The sequence below is a fragment of the Hyla sarda genome, unplaced genomic scaffold, assembly GCF_029499605.1.
Source record: "Hyla sarda isolate aHylSar1 unplaced genomic scaffold, aHylSar1.hap1 scaffold_1002, whole genome shotgun sequence".
NCBI lineage: Eukaryota > Metazoa > Chordata > Amphibia > Anura > Hylidae > Hyla > Hyla sarda.
Genome location: NW_026607621.1, coordinates 120282 through 133763, shown reverse-complemented (window position 1 = coordinate 133763; position 13482 = coordinate 120282). Strand labels below are relative to the sequence as shown.

Genomic DNA, 13482 nt, shown 5'->3' with positions numbered 1-13482 from the left:
CTGTGGAAGTGAGTGACATCATAGCACTGTAGTTCTGAGGGTTCAAGATGGATGCAACAATCTCCTGTTGCTTCTATGAAGGCCGTAATAGACGACATCACCAAACAGCTCCATAGTCACATACACAGCAAAGGAGAGATGTTGTTTACACCTAGTGATGTCAGTGGTATTGAGTGACATCACAGCACAGTGCTAAGGCTCCTGGGCCTGGACACAGCAGCGGCTGCAATATCTCAACGGAGAATACGTTTATATCTATGTGTGTGTGTGCGCATATATATATATATATATATATATATATATATATATATATATATATTTCTCCGCCGAAATCACTTTTAAACCCATTTCCACCTTTTTTTCCCTTCTCTTCCTCTTACTTTTTTTTCACGTTTTTTTACGTTTTTCTCCTTTTCGCCTCTTTTCTGGGCGTATTATTCTTCTTTTTCTTCTTTTTTTTCGTCTAATGCATACCCCATCAGTGCAGCAATGCTTATTCAATACCGCCAGCAGATGGAGACACTGGGGGATAATTTTCTAAGGATTTATACTGATTTTTCCTGTCTGAATTTGTCGCACAGAAAGTTGCAGGCCAAATATGTGTGACATTTCTGCGACTTTAGCTTCTAGAGCATTTTTACAACATTATACATAGGTGCTGAATACATAAAAAGCGACTGTTCAGCGACAGACAAGTCGCATCGGCTGAAAGTAGGCCAGAATGTCAGTCCATGTTGGAGCAGGTTTAGATACAGTCTAAAGTATAGATCTCAAAGTCTGTGCACAGAATTTAGCAAGGGCCTCGCACCTTCTGATGCATCAGGTAGGTGCACAATAGCATAGCCTAACCCTCTGTACTTTGGTCTATATTGATGCGGGACATAGACAGCCAGCTGATGACCAATCCATTAGTGCAATGGATGGCTGGAAGCATTTGTCTTTGCCTTTGCAATACCACAGAAGCAATGCATGGTCAATGTACAGCAATGACACACCTGTGTGAACAGCCAGGAGACCCCCCCCCCCCCCCCCCATGTTATGTTACATAGTTACATAGTTAGTACGGTCGAAAAAAGACATATGTCCATCACGTTCAACCAGGGAATTAAGGGGTAGGGGTGTGGCGCGATATTGGGGAAGGGATGAGATTTTATATTTCTTCATAAGCATTAATCTTATTTTGTCAATTAGGAACATTCAGCACCCACCCGCTATCAAGGCAGCTGCCTATCATGTCATGCCCTACCTGCACAGGTGTGCTGGCTACTCAAATGATCCAATTAAGGAGGCCATTTAGTCAGCAGCAGCAGAAGTCCTGTGCCTGGACGCTCCAACAGGGGCCAGACACAAGCAGAAGCAGAAGCAGCAGAAGCAGCAGCAGCACCACCTTTTGTTTTTTGGCTGCAGCAGCAGCAAGGCCCACAGGGCTGGCTAGCTGGCTAGCCAGCAAGCAGGTAGCAATGAAAGTAGGAATCTTTCTTTTTAACCCTGTAAGGGGGTGGTGCACTGTACCCGAAGATACTGCCATATCGGGTCAATGCATAGGGCGACGGAAGCAAGCTTCGAAATCGGCCCCCGTTCTCAAAAATCCATTTAATATATGGTCCCCAGATAGGGGACGTATCAGATATTAAACTGATAAGAACAGATACTACACTTGATCTTAGCCAAAAGGCCGAGAAGCGATAACCGTGAAAGGGGCGGGCCCAACAAGGTCCCCTTCATGGGCACTATCACTGCTTGCTGTCAGGGAGGCTGCCAGACAATTTTCCATGCACACTCTGGGCTGGGGGGCAGTCAACCACCAGTACACACAGCAGAACCTAAACCCATACCATTATTGCTAAGCAGCAAGACAGGGGCCCATTGCACTCCCACGGGGCCTTTTTAAATGCAATCCATAACCCGGATTTGCCAGGAACCCTTCTTACTCCTCCTACTTGCATGTGACACTGGGCTTAGGATCTGCATAGGAAACACACACACAAGCACACACCTACCTTTGTTGCCTGCAGATGCCTCCTTGGCTGTCCCCAAACGGTATCAAACCAACACCCACGGGAAGCTGTAAGCATAGAGGACATGCCTGCACCCCATTGGACTTACCTGTGTGGGTTAAATCCGGGTTATTTGACAACCTATGGCGGTGATGGTTCTGCTCAGGCAGAGCAGTGCTGATGCTCCTCATAAAGCTGTCGCTGCTGTGAAGGTTCTAGGTGACATCACAAATCCCTTTGGTTACATACACAACAAAGCTGGGTTGTTGTTGTTTACACTCTGCAAGGCCTGTGGAAGTGAGTGACATCATAGCACTGTAGTTCTGAGGGTTCAAGATGGATGCAACAATCTCCTGTTGCTTCTATGAAGGCCGTAATAGACGACATCACCAAACAGCTCCATAGTCACATACACAGCAAAGGAGAGATGTTGTTTACACCTAGTGATGTCAGTGGTATTGAGTGACATCACAGCACAGTGCTAAGGCTCCTGGGCCTGGACACAGCAGCGGCTGCAATATCTCAACGGAGAATACGTTTATATCTATGTGTGTGTGTGCGCATATATATATATATATATATATATATATATATATATATATATATATTTCTCCGCCGAAATCACTTTTAAACCCATTTCCACCTTTTTTTCCCTTCTCTTCCTCTTACTTTTTTTTCACGTTTTTTTACGTTTTTCTCCTTTTCGCCTCTTTTCTGGGCGTATTATTCTTCTTTTTCTTCTTTTTTTTCGTCTAATGCATACCCCATCAGTGCAGCAATGCTTATTCAATACCGCCAGCAGATGGAGACACTGGGGGATAATTTTCTAAGGATTTATACTGATTTTTCCTGTCTGAATTTGTCGCACAGAAAGTTGCAGGCCAAATATGTGTGACATTTCTGCGACTTTAGCTTCTAGAGCATTTTTACAACATTATACATAGGTGCTGAATACATAAAAAGCGACTGTTCAGCGACAGACAAGTCGCATCGGCTGAAAGTAGGCCAGAATGTCAGTCCATGTTGGAGCAGGTTTAGATACAGTCTAAAGCATAGATCTCAAAGTCTGTGCACAGAATTTAGCAAGGGCCTCGCACCTTCTGATGCATCAGGTAGGTGCACAATAGCATAGCCTAACCCTCTGTACTTTGGTCTATATTGATGCGGGACATAGACAGCCAGCTGATGACCAATCCATTAGTGCAATGGATGGCTGGAAGCATTTGTCTTTGCCTTTGCAATACCACAGAAGCAATGCATGGTCAATGTACAGCAATGACACACCTGTGTGAACAGCCAGGAGACCCCCCCCCCCCCCCCCCCCCCATGTTATGTTACATAGTTACATAGTTAGTACGGTCGAAAAAAGACATATGTCCATCACGTTCAACCAGGGAATTAAGGGGTAGGGGTGTGGCGCGATATTGGGGAGGGGATGAGATTTTATATTTCTTCATAAGCATTAATCTTATTTTGTCAATTAGGAACATTCAGCACCCACCCGCTATCAAGGCAGCTGCCTATCATGTCATGCCCTACCTGCACAGGTGTGCTGGCTACTCAAATGATCCAATTAAGGAGGCCATTTAGTCAGCAGCAGCAGAAGTCCTGTGCCTGGACGCTCCAACAGGGGCCAGACACAAGCAGAAGCAGAAGCAGCAGAAGCAGCAGCAGCACCACCTTTTGTTTTTTGGCTGCAGCAGCAGCAAGGCCCACAGGGCTGGCTAGCTGGCTAGCCAGCAAGCAGGTAGCAATGAAAGTAGGAATCTTTCTTTTTAACCCTGTAAGGGGGTGGTGCACTGTACCCGAAGATACTGCCATATCGGGTCAATGCATAGGGCGACGGAAGCAAGCTTCGAAATCGGCCCCCGTTCTCAAAAATCCATTTAATATATGGTCCCCAGATAGGGGACGTATCAGATATTAAACTGATAAGAACAGATACTACACTTGATCTTAGCCAAAAGGCCGAGAAGCGATAACCGTGAAAGGGGCGGGCCCAACAAGGTCCCCTTCATGGGCACTATCACTGCTTGCTGTCAGGGAGGCTGCCAGACAATTTTCCATGCACACTCTGGGCTGGGGGGCAGTCAACCACCAGTACACACAGCAGAACCTAAACCCATACCATTATTGCTAAGCAGCAAGACAGGGGCCCATTGCACTCCCACGGGGCCTTTTTAAATGCAATCCATAACCCGGATTTGCCAGGAACCCTTCTTACTCCTCCTACTTGCATGTGACACTGGGCTTAGGATCTGCATAGGAAACACACACACAAGCACACACCTACCTTTGTTGCCTGCAGATGCCTCCTTGGCTGTCCCCAAACGATCAAACCAACACCCACGGGAAGCTGTAAGCATAGAGGACATGCCTGCACCCCATTGGACTTACCTGTGTGGGTTAAATCCGGGTTATTTGACAACCTATGGCGGTGATGGTTCTGCTCAGGCAGAGCAGTGCTGATGCTCCTCATAAAGCTGTCGCTGCTGTGAAGGTTCTAGGTGACATCACAAATCCCTTTGGTTACATACACAACAAAGCTGGGTTGTTGTTGTTTACACTCTGCAAGGCCTGTGGAAGTGAGTGACATCATAGCACTGTAGTTCTGAGGGTTCAAGATGGATGCAACAATCTCCTGTTGCTTCTATGAAGGCCGTAATAGACGACATCACCAAACAGCTCCATAGTCACATACACAGCAAAGGAGAGATGTTGTTTACACCTAGTGATGTCAGTGGTATTGAGTGACATCACAGCACAGTGCTAAGGCTCCTGGGCCTGGACACAGCAGCGGCTGCAATATCTCAACGGAGAATACGTTTATATCTATGTGTGTGTGTGCGCATATATATATATATATATATATATATATATATATATATATATATATTTCTCCGCCGAAATCACTTTTAAACCCATTTCCACCTTTTTTTCCCTTCTCTTCCTCTTACTTTTTTTTCACGTTTTTTTACGTTTTTCTCCTTTTCGCCTCTTTTCTGGGCGTATTATTCTTCTTTTTCTTCTTTTTTTTCGTCTAATGCATACCCCATCAGTGCAGCAATGCTTATTCAATACCGCCAGCAGATGGAGACACTGGGGGATAATTTTCTAAGGATTTATACTGATTTTTCCTGTCTGAATTTGTCGCACAGAAAGTTGCAGGCCAAATATGTGTGACATTTCTGCGACTTTAGCTTCTAGAGCATTTTTACAACATTATACATAGGTGCTGAATACATAAAAAGCGACTGTTCAGCGACAGACAAGTCGCATCGGCTGAAAGTAGGCCAGAATGTCAGTCCATGTTGGAGCAGGTTTAGATACAGTCTAAAGCATAGATCTCAAAGTCTGTGCACAGAATTTAGCAAGGGCCTCGCACCTTCTGATGCATCAGGTAGGTGCACAATAGCATAGCCTAACCCTCTGTACTTTGGTCTATATTGATGCGGGACATAGACAGCCAGCTGATGACCAATCCATTAGTGCAATGGATGGCTGGAAGCATTTGTCTTTGCCTTTGCAATACCACAGAAGCAATGCATGGTCAATGTACAGCAATGACACACCTGTGTGAACAGCCAGGAGACCCCCCCCCCCCCCCCCATGTTATGTTACATAGTTACATAGTTAGTACGGTCGAAAAAAGACATATGTCCATCACGTTCAACCAGGGAATTAAGGGGTAGGGGTGTGGCGCGATATTGGGGAAGGGATGAGATTTTATATTTCTTCATAAGCATTAATCTTATTTTGTCAATTAGGAACATTCAGCACCCACCCGCTATCAAGGCAGCTGCCTATCATGTCATGCCCTACCTGCACAGGTGTGCTGGCTACTCAAATGATCCAATTAAGGAGGCCATTTAGTCAGCAGCAGCAGAAGTCCTGTGCCTGGACGCTCCAACAGGGGCCAGACACAAGCAGAAGCAGAAGCAGCAGAAGCAGCAGCAGCACCACCTTTTGTTTTTTGGCTGCAGCAGCAGCAAGGCCCACAGGGCTGGCTAGCTGGCTAGCCAGCAAGCAGGTAGCAATGAAAGTAGGAATCTTTCTTTTTAACCCTGTAAGGGGGTGGTGCACTGTACCCGAAGATACTGCCATATCGGGTCAATGCATAGGGCGACGGAAGCAAGCTTCGAAATCGGCCCCCGTTCTCAAAAATCCATTTAATATATGGTCCCCAGATAGGGGACGTATCAGATATTAAACTGATAAGAACAGATACTACACTTGATCTTAGCCAAAAGGCCGAGAAGCGATAACCGTGAAAGGGGTGGGCCCAACAAGGTCCCCTTCATGGGCACTATCACTGCTTGCTGTCAGGGAGGCTGCCAGACAATTTTCCATGCACACTCTGGGCTGGGGGGCAGTCAACCACCAGTACACACAGCAGAACCTAAACCCATACCATTATTGCTAAGCAGCAAGACAGGGGCCCATTGCACTCCCACGGGGCCTTTTTAAATGCAATCCATAACCCGGATTTGCCAGGAACCCTTCTTACTCCTCCTACTTGCATGTGACACTGGGCTTAGGATCTGCATAGGAAACACACACACAAGCACACACCTACCTTTGTTGCCTGCAGATGCCTCCTTGGCTGTCCCCAAACGGTATCAAACCAACACCCACGGGAAGCTGTAAGCATAGAGGACATGCCTGCACCCCATTGGACTTACCTGTGTGGGTTAAATCCGGGTTATTTGACAACCTATGGCGGTGATGGTTCTGCTCAGGCAGAGCAGTGCTGATGCTCCTCATAAAGCTGTCGCTGCTGTGAAGGTTCTAGGTGACATCACAAATCCCTTTGGTTACATACACAACAAAGCTGGGTTGTTGTTGTTTACACTCTGCAAGGCCTGTGGAAGTGAGTGACATCATAGCACTGTAGTTCTGAGGGTTCAAGATGGATGCAACAATCTCCTGTTGCTTCTATGAAGGCCGTAATAGACGACATCACCAAACAGCTCCATAGTCACATACACAGCAAAGGAGAGATGTTGTTTACACCTAGTGATGTCAGTGGTATTGAGTGACATCACAGCACAGTGCTAAGGCTCCTGGGCCTGGACACAGCAGCGGCTGCAATATCTCAACGGAGAATACGTTTATATCTATGTGTGTGTGTGCGCATATATATATATATATATATATATATATATATATATATATATTTCTCCGCCGAAATCACTTTTAAACCCATTTCCACCTTTTTTTCCCTTCTCTTCCTCTTACTTTTTTTTCACGTTTTTTTACGTTTTTCTCCTTTTCGCCTCTTTTCTGGGCGTATTATTCTTCTTTTTCTTCTTTTTTTTCGTCTAATGCATACCCCATCAGTGCAGCAATGCTTATTCAATACCGCCAGCAGATGGAGACACTGGGGGATAATTTCCTAAGGATTTATACTGATTTTTCCTGTCTGAATTTGTCGCACAGAAAGTTGCAGGCCAAATATGTGTGACATTTCTGCGACTTTAGCTTCTAGAGCATTTTTACAAATTATACATAGGTGCTGAATACATAAAAAGCGACTGTTCAGCGACAGACAAGTCGCATCGGCTGAAAGTAGGCCAGAATGTCAGTCCATGTTGGAGCAGGTTTAGATACAGTCTAAAGCATAGATCTCAAAGTCTGTGCACAGAATTTAGCAAGGGCCTCGCACCTTCTGATGCATCAGGTAGGTGCACAATAGCATAGCCTAACCCTCTGTACTTTGGTCTATATTGATGCGGGACATAGACAGCCAGCTGATGACCAATCCATTAGTGCAATGGATGGCTGGAAGCATTTGTCTTTGCCTTTGCAATACCACAGAAGCAATGCATGGTCAATGTACAGCAATGACACACCTGTGTGAACAGCCAGGAGACCCCCCCCCCCCCCCCCCCATGTTATGTTACATAGTTACATAGTTAGTACGGTCGAAAAAAGACATATGTCCATCACGTTCAACCAGGGAATTAAGGGGTAGGGGTGTGGCGCGATATTGGGGAAGGGATGAGATTTTATATTTCTTCATAAGCATTAATCTTATTTTGTCAATTAGGAACATTCAGCACCCACCCGCTATCAAGGCAGCTGCCTATCATGTCATGCCCTACCTGCACAGGTGTGCTGGCTACTCAAATGATCCAATTAAGGAGGCCATTTAGTCAGCAGCAGCAGAAGTCCTGTGCCTGGACGCTCCAACAGGGGCCAGACACAAGCAGAAGCAGAAGCAGCAGAAGCAGCAGCAGCACCACCTTTTGTTTTTTGGCTGCAGCAGCAGCAAGGCCCACAGGGCTGGCTAGCTGGCTAGCCAGCAAGCAGGTAGCAATGAAAGTAGGAATCTTTCTTTTTAACCCTGTAAGGGGGTGGTGCACTGTACCCGAAGATACTGCCATATCGGGTCAATGCATAGGGCGACGGAAGCAAGCTTCGAAATCGGCCCCCGTTCTCAAAAATCCATTTAATATATGGTCCCCAGATAGGGGACGTATCAGATATTAAACTGATAAGAACAGATTTTTTTTTTTTTTTTTTTAAAGCCGAGGAACGTGCTTTCGATTCACCCAAAGTGCAAGAAAAAGTGCAAACGTGTTACACTAAAAAAACGTGCACAAAGGATGCGGTCTATCGCAAGCCCTTCTCCGATAGGAGAGAGGCCCCCCAACAAACCTTACCCTTCGCCTCCGGACCAAAAGGTACCTGCGAGGTTCCAGGTTCGATGTCCCTTTTCGCCGAAGCTACTAGGGGACCACAAATGCTCCCGGCATCCCCCTTGGCGTTAGCCAAGGTATCTGCCCGCAGAGCCGATTACGGTAGGTACCCTGCAAAAGCAGGAGTACCCGGGGTGTTTGCAGGGAGGTGCGGAACCTAATGGCCACACACACCTCCCCTAGACCGCCAGGAGGGACACCCAGAAGGGCTACCGCATCCTGACCAATCCTGTGAACACACAACACGCAAAAAGTGACACAGTGAGACAAAAAAGAAATAAATAAGTGAATGTGTGCAGATATACTGCCCGGACATCCGGCCGGATCTATAAAAATTTCTCTGATCCTAGCCAGAAGGCCGGGAATCAAGAGGTGAGTGCCACAAGGTGAAGAGATTATGGTGCCCGTGCTTCAACTCAGTGAGTCTATCCTCCCAGTGAGTTTCGGCACCTCGGGGTCACCACTCCCCGAGGCACAAAAGTACCTCGGCTCTAGACCCTCTCAGCCTCATGGCGAGACCCGGAGGGAACAGGTCACATCGGGGCAGCCGTCGAGCTGATTCCTCAGAACCAGCCCCGGAAAGCCCTGGTACACCTGCATCCTCCATGCAGCACCCATCCCCACCAGCCCCATACCGGCGTTACTGTCCACCGGCATGAAAAACTGATAAGAACAGATACTACACTTGATCTTAGCCAAAAGGCCGAGAAGCGATAACCGTGAAAGGGGCGGGCCCAACAAGGTCCCCTTCATGGGCACTATCACTGCTTGCTGTCAGGGAGGCTGCCAGACAATTTTCCATGCACACTCTGGGCTGGGGGGCAGTCAACCACCAGTACACACAGCAGAACCTAAACCCATACCATTATTGCTAAGCAGCAAGACAGGGGCCCATTGCACTCCCACGGGGCCTTTTTAAATGCAATCCATAACCCGGATTTGCCAGGAACCCTTCTTACTCCTCCTACTTGCATGTGACACTGGGCTTAGGATCTGCATAGGAAACACACACACAAGCACACACCTACCTTTGTTGCCTGCAGATGCCTCCTTGGCTGTCCCCAAACGGTATCAAACCAACACCCACGGGAAGCTGTAAGCATAGAGGACATGCCTGCACCCCATTGGACTTACCTGTGTGGGTTAAATCCGGGTTATTTGACAACCTATGGCGGTGATGGTTCTGCTCAGGCAGAGCAGTGCTGATGCTCCTCATAAAGCTGTCGCTGCTGTGAAGGTTCTAGGTGACATCACAAATCCCTTTGGTTACATACACAACAAAGCTGGGTTGTTGTTGTTTACACTCTGCAAGGCCTGTGGAAGTGAGTGACATCATAGCACTGTAGTTCTGAGGGTTCAAGATGGATGCAACAATCTCCTGTTGCTTCTATGAAGGCCGTAATAGACGACATCACCAAACAGCTCCATAGTCACATACACAGCAAAGGAGAGATGTTGTTTACACCTAGTGATGTCAGTGGTATTGAGTGACATCACAGCACAGTGCTAAGGCTCCTGGGCCTGGACACAGCAGCGGCTGCAATATCTCAACGGAGAATACGTTTATATCTATGTGTGTGTGTGCGCATATATATATATATATATATATATATATATATATATATTTCTCCGCCGAAATCACTTTTAAACCCATTTCCACCTTTTTTTCCCTTCTCTTCCTCTTACTTTTTTTTCACGTTTTTTTACGTTTTTCTCCTTTTCGCCTCTTTTCTGGGCGTATTATTCTTCTTTTTCTTCTTTTTTTTCGTCTAATGCATACCCCATCAGTGCAGCAATGCTTATTCAATACCGCCAGCAGATGGAGACACTGGGGGATAATTTTCTAAGGATTTATACTGATTTTTCCTGTCTGAATTTGTCGCACAGAAAGTTGCAGGCCAAATATGTGTGACATTTCTGCGACTTTAGCTTCTAGAGCATTTTTACAACATTATACATAGGTGCTGAATACATAAAAAGCGACTGTTCAGCGACAGACAAGTCGCATCGGCTGAAAGTAGGCCAGAATGTCAGTCCATGTTGGAGCAGGTTTAGATACAGTCTAAAGCATAGATCTCAAAGTCTGTGCACAGAATTTAGCAAGGGCCTCGCACCTTCTGATGCATCAGGTAGGTGCACAATAGCATAGCCTAACCCTCTGTACTTTGGTCTATATTGATGCGGGACATAGACAGCCAGCTGATGACCAATCCATTAGTGCAATGGATGGCTGGAAGCATTTGTCTTTGCCTTTGCAATACCACAGAAGCAATGCATGGTCAATGTACAGCAATGACACACCTGTGTGAACAGCCAGGAGACCCCCCCCCCCCCCCCCATGTTATGTTACATAGTTACATAGTTAGTACGGTCGAAAAAAGACATATGTCCATCACGTTCAACCAGGGAATTAAGGGGTAGGGGTGTGGCGCGATATTGGGGAAGGGATGAGATTTTATATTTCTTCATAAGCATTAATCTTATTTTGTCAATTAGGAACATTCAGCACCCACCCGCTATCAAGGCAGCTGCCTATCATGTCATGCCCTACCTGCACAGGTGTGCTGGCTACTCAAATGATCCAATTAAGGAGGCCATTTAGTCAGCAGCAGCAGAAGTCCTGTGCCTGGACGCTCCAACAGGGGCCAGACACAAGCAGAAGCAGAAGCAGCAGAAGCAGCAGCAGCACCACCTTTTGTTTTTTGGCTGCAGCAGCAGCAAGGCCCACAGGGCTGGCTAGCTGGCTAGCCAGCAAGCAGGTAGCAATGAAAGTAGGAATCTTTCTTTTTAACCCTGTAAGGGGGTGGTGCACTGTACCCGAAGATACTGCCATATCGGGTCAATGCATAGGGCGACGGAAGCAAGCTTCGAAATCGGCCCCCGTTCTCAAAAATCCATTTAATATATGGTCCCCAGATAGGGGACGTATCAGATATTAAACTGATAAGAACAGATACTACACTTGATCTTAGCCAAAAGGCCGAGAAGCGATAACCGTGAAAGGGGCGGGCCCAACAAGGTCCCCTTCATGGGCACTATCACTGCTTGCTGTCAGGGAGGCTGCCAGACAATTTTCCATGTACACTCTGGGCTGGGGGGCAGTCAACCACCAGTACACACAGCAGAACCTAAACCCATACCATTATTGCTAAGCAGCAAGACAGGGGCCCATTGCACTCCCACGGGGCCTTTTTAAATGCAATCCATAACCCGGATTTGCCAGGAACCCTTCTTACTCCTCCTACTTGCATGTGACACTGGGCTTAGGATCTGCATAGGAAACACACACACAAGCACACACCTACCTTTGTTGCCTGCAGATGCCTCCTTGGCTGTCCCCAAACGGTATCAAACCAACACCCACGGGAAGCTGTAAGCATAGAGGACATGCCTGCACCCCATTGGACTTACCTGTGTGGGTTAAATCCGGGTTATTTGACAACCTATGGCGGTGATGGTTCTGCTCAGGCAGAGCAGTGCTGATGCTCCTCATAAAGCTGTCGCTGCTGTGAAGGTTCTAGGTGACATCACAAATCCCTTTGGTTACATACACAACAAAGCTGGGTTGTTGTTGTTTACACTCTGCAAGGCCTGTGGAAGTGAGTGACATCATAGCACTGTAGTTCTGAGGGTTCAAGATGGATGCAACAATCTCCTGTTGCTTCTATGAAGGCCGTAATAGACGACATCACCAAACAGCTCCATAGTCACATACACAGCAAAGGAGAGATGTTGTTTACACCTAGTGATGTCAGTGGTATTGAGTGACATCACAGCACAGTGCTAAGGCTCCTGGGCCTGGACACAGCAGCGGCTGCAATATCTCAACGGAGAATACGTTTATATCTATGTGTGTGTGTGCGCATATATATATATATATATATATATATATATATATATATATATATTTCTCCGCCGAAATCACTTTTAAACCCATTTCCACCTTTTTTTCCCTTCTCTTCCTCTTACTTTTTTTTCACGTTTTTTTACGTTTTTCTCCTTTTCGCCTCTTTTCTGGGCGTATTATTCTTCTTTTTCTTCTTTTTTTTCGTCTAATGCATACCCCATCAGTGCAGCAATGCTTATTCAATACCGCCAGCAGATGGAGACACTGGGGGATAATTTTCTAAGGATTTATACTGATTTTTCCTGTCTGAATTTGTCGCACAGAAAGTTGCAGGCCAAATATGTGTGACATTTCTGCGACTTTAGCTTCTAGAGCATTTTTACAACATTATACATAGGTGCTGAATACATAAAAAGCGACTGTTCAGCGACAGACAAGTCGCATCGGCTGAAAGTAGGCCAGAATGTCAGTCCATGTTGGAGCAGGTTTAGATACAGTCTAAAGCATAGATCTCAAAGTCTGTGCACAGAATTTAGCAAGGGCCTCGCACCTTATGATGCATCAGGTAGGTGCACAATAGCATAGCCTAACCCTCTGTACTTTGGTCTATATTGATGCGGGACATAGACAGCCAGCTGATGACCAATCCATTAGTGCAATGGATGGCTGGAAGCATTTGTCTTTGCCTTTGCAATACCACAGAAGCAATGCATGGTCAATGTACAGCAATGACACACCTGTGTGAACAGCCAGGAGACCCCCCCCCCCCCCATGTTATGTTACATAGTTACATAGTTAGTACGGTCGAAAAAAGACATATGTCCATCACGTTCAACCAGGGAATTAAGGGGTAGGGGTGTGGCGCGATATTGGGGAAGGGATGAGATTTTATATTTCTTCATAAGCATTAATCTTATTTTGTCAATTAAGAACATTC

The 13482-nt window shown here is 46.3% G+C and overlaps 5 non-coding genes and 1 pseudogene across 5 annotated transcripts; all 6 read right to left on the bottom strand.

Annotated features, from left to right (window-relative positions):
• Nucleotides 1–1496: 1496 nt before the first annotated feature.
• LOC130298512 (U2 spliceosomal RNA) lies at nt 1497–1687 on the bottom strand. Its single transcript, XR_008849862.1, has one exon. It is a non-coding gene; the product is annotated as a U2 spliceosomal RNA (small nuclear RNA).
• Nucleotides 1688–3786: 2099 nt separating this feature from the next.
• On the bottom strand, nt 3787–3977 carry LOC130298511 (U2 spliceosomal RNA). The gene has a single exon (XR_008849861.1). It is a non-coding gene; the product is annotated as a U2 spliceosomal RNA (small nuclear RNA).
• A 2092-nt stretch (nt 3978–6069) lies between these two features.
• LOC130298510 (U2 spliceosomal RNA) lies at nt 6070–6260 on the bottom strand. The gene has a single exon (XR_008849860.1). It is a non-coding gene; the product is annotated as a U2 spliceosomal RNA (small nuclear RNA).
• A 2091-nt stretch (nt 6261–8351) lies between these two features.
• On the bottom strand, nt 8352–8532 carry LOC130298520 (U2 spliceosomal RNA; annotated as a pseudogene).
• A 693-nt stretch (nt 8533–9225) lies between these two features.
• LOC130298468 (U2 spliceosomal RNA) lies at nt 9226–9413 on the bottom strand. The gene has a single exon (XR_008849824.1). It is a non-coding gene; the product is annotated as a U2 spliceosomal RNA (small nuclear RNA).
• A 2086-nt stretch (nt 9414–11499) lies between these two features.
• On the bottom strand, nt 11500–11690 carry LOC130298509 (U2 spliceosomal RNA). Its single transcript, XR_008849859.1, has one exon. It is a non-coding gene; the product is annotated as a U2 spliceosomal RNA (small nuclear RNA).
• Between the last annotated feature and the right edge of the window lie 1792 nt (nt 11691–13482).